Genomic DNA, 6,000 nt, shown 5'->3' with positions numbered 1-6,000 from the left:
TAGTAATAATATTTGAAATAGAATTTATATTGTGTACAGACAAATTTTAAAATGAGTTTTTCAATGAAAAAAGAGTTTTAAATACAGACAAGTTAACTACAGACAATACAGTACAGTTTTATACTTGGGTTTACTTATAACAAATTGATCATAAACCTTAATTTAGAGAACAGGATAGTGGAGGTAATGCAGTATAGTTGGGAAGTGTTGGTTAAAGGAGTTACAGTAATAAGTAGTAGATAGGGGTGACATGAGAGTAGAAGTATGTTTAGGTTGAGAAGGAGAAGTGAGATTATCTCGGTAGGGGAGAAATTGAGTAGAGGTTTTAGTGTGCTGCAACAGGTAATAGGAAGGAGTACAAGTCAGGGAGGCTGAGTACTTGAGAATAAGTTAAGGTTGGCTGAATACAGTGGCAGGCCCATTGACTGTTCAGGTATTCTTTCAAGGCTGATTTGAATTTTTTTAGCATTGTTGAGAGTCCTAATTTCCCATGGGAGCTTGTTCCATGATTTAACAGGGCTGTAGCTGTAAAGGTTGCAGCCAGATGTATTCTTTGGTTGATGGATTTGTAGTAGGCCTTGGTCAGAGCTTCGAAGAGTCCTAGTAGGAATGTAGTAGGAGATAAGGGAGGACAGGTTGGGACAGTATGAAGGTTGATATAAAATGGAATGAATAACCATGAGCTGTGAGAGGAGGAGGTGGTGGGGAAATTCTAGCCCAGTTTATTGCGTTTAGAGAGAGACAGTGATGAAATATATCATTGGGTTGAGTATTGTATTCTGTGTGTTGTGCATCATTCACAGTTATGAATATGAGTAGCATCATGTTGGAGGGTCTGAGGCTGAAAAAAGGGCTAATATCAGTTATCTCTGGTGCATTTGATGATGATGCTGAGAGACAATAATATGAGTTGCAGGCATACGAAACAGTGACACTTTCTGTCCCACTTCTAAGCAATGACACACGCACTGCAAACAGGGTGTATGCACATCCAAATATGGTGAGAACCCTATTGATCTTTAAAACAAGCATACATCAGCCTCAGAGGGGAAGGGAAATACTGTAGATTACAGCTTCGTATGTAAACCCTCAACATTTGATGTAGTAGTTTCAGGTGTGTGTAATACATCTGATATGTATATATCCCCATGGACTAGTGATAAAGGCTGCATGAAGCTATCACACTTTGCATTTGGACACTGACATAACGGACAAATCAGTAGATGTGCAGGGTTGTCATCCAGTCCCAATCTGCTGCCAGACCATCTGTAATGGAGCAGGACAATGCAGTGCATGCCATGCCTGAGGATGCTACTTACTGGCATCCTGATTTCTGTGCTGACATGAAGTTCTGACATCATGAAATGTTTCATCTACATATATCTGTGGTGGTGCTTACTGTTTTCTTCAACACATCAATGCATAGGATTGTCAGTGACATCATAACTGTCAGCACAGGCATTGTTGTCCCGCACTATGTTAGGGTATGTACCCATGGAAGACATGTACTAGGACCTTTGCAATGTGCAAACTCAACAATGTCATGCACTGTCAGAAATCCTACCACCCATTGTCATGAGTGGAAATGACAATTTACTTCTGGCTTTTGGACCCTTTATCATGAGTTTCATAAAGGTCAGTGCATTGTAGTAGTATATCATATCTGCCATGTGATTCCTTATGACCTATTAGCACTCACTAATAATCTGACAACAACTCAAAGTCACACAGTAATACCTTATCCCTGTCATAGAAGCACATGATCACTGATAACTCTGAACATGTCAGATAACAACACTATCCATCTTATGATGTGTTGAGGTAATAACTAATGCACCCTGTGACTATTCCATGCACTGACTGAAACAAACTCAGAGTAACACTGCATTCAGCAAGTTTTGTGCGTGATATAGTCAATTTATGATTGCCACGACCCATACTATTTGGCCAGATTTCACCACTACACCAGTGCTGCAAAGATCTTTGCCCATTGTTGCCTGGATAGAACTCTTCCATGTGACTTATATTCTGTCACTTTCATGTCTTGTTTGGCTGTGATTGATGCTGTGTTTAATGGTATGGGTTTCAACACAAGCATATCATTGGGTTGACTAGTGTGTTACCATATGTTCATATTCAGCATAACACATACATGAACCAGTTTTCTGGCTGTGTTAGGGGTGTATTAAAATGTTAAGTCTGATAAGTCAAGGTATTGGAAGCATGCCTTCAGCACACTAAAGACTACTTGATGATGTTTTGTGGCTCAGCAATGGTGGTGTATAACATTTTAGACACAATTTTGGAGTAGCAGACAAGAGACAGGAGCTTTGAGCCATGTTTCCAGGTGGTGTCCAGTATCACCTGCAGCAGATGACAGAAAAAAACATATAAGGGAAGAGTACTGGCTGCATGCATGGTTCTGTTATCAGCAAAAATTCATTTTGCATGAGGAGTCTGCATTTATCAAGCAAATGTCTCTGTGGGGAAGGCATTTCAACAAAAACAATAATTAGTGCCACACTTATGCCAGTTAAGGGAATCCTTAGAATTGCCAGCAGGTCACATGCAGACATTGGTAATAGTCTCCTCTGTATTCTAAGATTACATTGCAGTAGAGCTAACAGTATTTTTTATTTATTTATTTATTTTACATTTGTTGACCAGGATAGTCCAACTGGAGCTATGTCCAATTTCAGTGGAGGCCCGGAGAGATAAGCTCCGAGTTATCAGACACAATAAAACAAGTAAAACAAGAGTACATAAGTAGTATTACCAAAGAATACATAGGCAGACATGAGATACACCTGGTTATAGTCAGGAGAAAATTAACAATAAATAGTTAGTTGGGCTATTCACGTTCATGTTGAGAGTTACCCGGGCTTGTTGCAGTGGCAAAGCCAGTTAAATGCCATATGTTGTTTGAGTTTAGTTTTAAATTGTCCTAGGGAGGAGAGCAAAGTAATATCACCAGGAAGTAAGTTCCAGGCTGTACCTGCAGTGTTAGCAAAGAGGGCATCTCCAGCTGCATTGTTGATTTTGATTGCCTGAATTAGAAGTTTGTTCGAGGATCGAAGCAGTCTTGGATTGCTTTGGGGGGTGATAATATTTTGAAGGGCTGGTGTGTTATCTGGGTTAAAGAGGATTTTGTTAGCCATGATCAGCAGGTTATATTGGATGAGACTGGGAAGTTCTAAACACCCAAGCTGTTTTAGGTTGATGCAGTGGTGTGTTTTAAAAGGCATTCCAGTGGCAAACCTGGCAATATGACTATAACAGGTTGACAGTCTATTTAGTACAGATTTGTTTAGATTGGAGAGAAGGGGGAGACGTATAAAAGTGTTGAGAGTAGATGAGAGTGAACTATAGTCATCTTAGCCTGAGGGGTTAGGAAGGCTTTTATTCTATACAGTGACTCATGTTTTTTTATTGATGTTCTTGATTGTTTGATTTACATGTAGGTCAAACTTTAGGTTATTGTCAATAATGACACCAAGTAATTTTGTAGAAGAGTCATGGGAAATTATTGTCCCATCTTTTGCATTTATGGTAAAGGTGAAGGAGGCAGACCTATGAGTTGTAGAGAATAACAGCATTTTAGTTTTTTTGGGATTTAGTAACAATCTACGTTCAGAGAGGCAATTTTCCATGGTATTAAAGGTGGACTGGGTAGTGACCCTCAGGTCTGTGGGCGAAGTAGCTGAGCAAATCAGGGTGGAGTCATCAGCATATTGGATACAACTGACGTTTGGTATGACTGTATACAAGTCATTAATAAAGATGGAAAACAGTAGGGGCCCTAATATGGAGCCTTGTGGTACTCCAAGGGTGTTTGGTAATAGATTAGAGAGCTTGTTCTGCCACAGGACAGCCTGTTGTCTTCCATTAAGGTAGGATGTAAACCAAAGAAGGGTTTTAGTATCAAGGTGGAAAATTTGCAAGGTGTGAACCAGAAGTTGGTGATCAACCATGTCAAATGACTTGGAAAGATCCAAGAATAGGGCAGAGGATATGTGATTATTGTTACGGTTATTGTTTATGGTATTGGTAAAAGCCATTGACACTGAGGTTGTGCTATGGTGTGGATGAAAACCATGCTGGGTATCCACCATGAGGTGATTTTGGATTAGATGGTGCATAAATTGTTTTTGTATACATTTTTCCATAATCTTTGCAAGTGGAGAAAGTATAGCTATAGGTCTATAATTGGAGAATTTCATAGAGGAACCTCCTTTATGTAGTGGGATTACATAGGATATTTTCCAAATGGTAGGAATTTGCTATGGTATGATTGATTAGTATCGATATTGGATAGGCGATGGCATCAGCAGATTTTTTAAGGTACTCAGCGGGGAGTTGGTCAGCGAAGAGTATGGTAGGTTTTAATTTTTTGATCAAGTTACGGATAAGTGATGTGGACACTGGTTGGAAGGAGAACGAGAGTCAGTTTTTAGAGGTAGTAGTGCAGTAATGCAGTAGCCCTTGTATTTACAGATCTGTCTGAGTGGTTGCTGAGTAGGGCTTTTACTGCTATGTGTGCGAACAATGGCGCTAAGTGCCTGGCATGTGCTGCTATTAGCAGCCACGTATAATCTCTAAGTGCCTGGCATGTGATGCTATAGCAGCCACATGTAATGTAGCTTTCTCCTATGTTCTCTTTGGGAACTATATATGCTTTTCTACATGTAGAAGCATAATGCTGAAAATCTCTCTTATGTATTTGCAAGGCTGATGCTTGCAATATGCCTAATGTATCCACAGTGGGTTGCCACAAAGAGATACACATATCTTGGTCTACACAGGGAAAGGAACATCATGCAGTCTCCTAGGTTCCACAAGTGGGTGACGTGTATGTACAAGTGTCTTACTCCCCCAATGACAAGGAAGCCAACAATTTTCTGCTGGTCAGTTAAATTAAGTCATGTGATTTGCTTGCTAAGCATTTTCATTGCCACAGTCTGCCCTGCTTGTGGTAGCTCTAGGCAGAATACACAGATGCTGCTGATGACAGACTGCAGCCTCTCCAAGCACTCTGCTGATATCCCACACTGAAAATGTCCATGTGTTATCCATCTCTACAGATTCATTCAATAAACTGCACAGACTAGTGTAGCTCATGATATATGTAATGTCATGATTGTACCAAACTACTTTTGTGTCTCACTGATTCAATATTTGGTTGCATTACTTAATTTTCATCTTTTTATACAGTCATTGCAGATATTGCATATGGAGCAATGCAAATCACTTCCCTACTGTACAACTTGCATCTGTAAATCACCTCAACCCAGAGCATTGTCTGTGCATAGTCCACAGTTTGTTTCTGGATTCCACCATCAGTCTCTGCTATTCTTCAGATCACACTATCTCTCTCTCTCTACCTTTCTGATTTCCAAAAATGATGCTGTTTTCATAATATTAGTTTTAGTTCTCTTTTGCTTTCCAGCACTGCTCTTTTCTTGATGCAACATAAAACGTCATAGGCATGCAATCTTTCTTCAGAATCAGTAACAGTTATCCTGAGTGCTTTCATTCTTAGCTGACATGCTTCATTACCGTAGATTAGTATTAGGATAACTGCCCTTGCGAGCCATTTTAAGCATAGCCAATTATCCCTTGTGAGACTCAAATGCTGCACCTTATGTTTGTAAGGCAAACACTTTAACCATTAGGTCACCCTCCTAACCCCTGTATTAAATAAACTCTGGTATATAGAAGAACCTTCATTCATTGTTGTCTCGGTCTGCAAATTAAGCATGCATTCTTTAACACATTTGTCTGTCCAACCATGCAAATTGTAAACCACCCTTCCGCCACTCACCCACTCACAAATTCTAATCAACTGTTACAGAATTATGGTCCTTCCTTCTCTCTCTCTCTTATATATATATATATATAGATATGCATATATCTATCTACCACACACACACACACACACACACACACACACACACACATATATGTGTATATATATATATATATATATATATATATATATAT

The sequence above is a fragment of the Protopterus annectens genome, chromosome 1.part1 (assembly GCF_019279795.1).
Source record: "Protopterus annectens isolate FY-2018-M chromosome 1.part1, PAN1.0, whole genome shotgun sequence".
Lineage (NCBI taxonomy): Eukaryota > Metazoa > Chordata > Ceratodontiformes > Protopteridae > Protopterus > Protopterus annectens.
The sequence above is the reverse complement of the archived record's forward strand: the minus strand, read 5'-3'. Positions refer to the sequence as shown.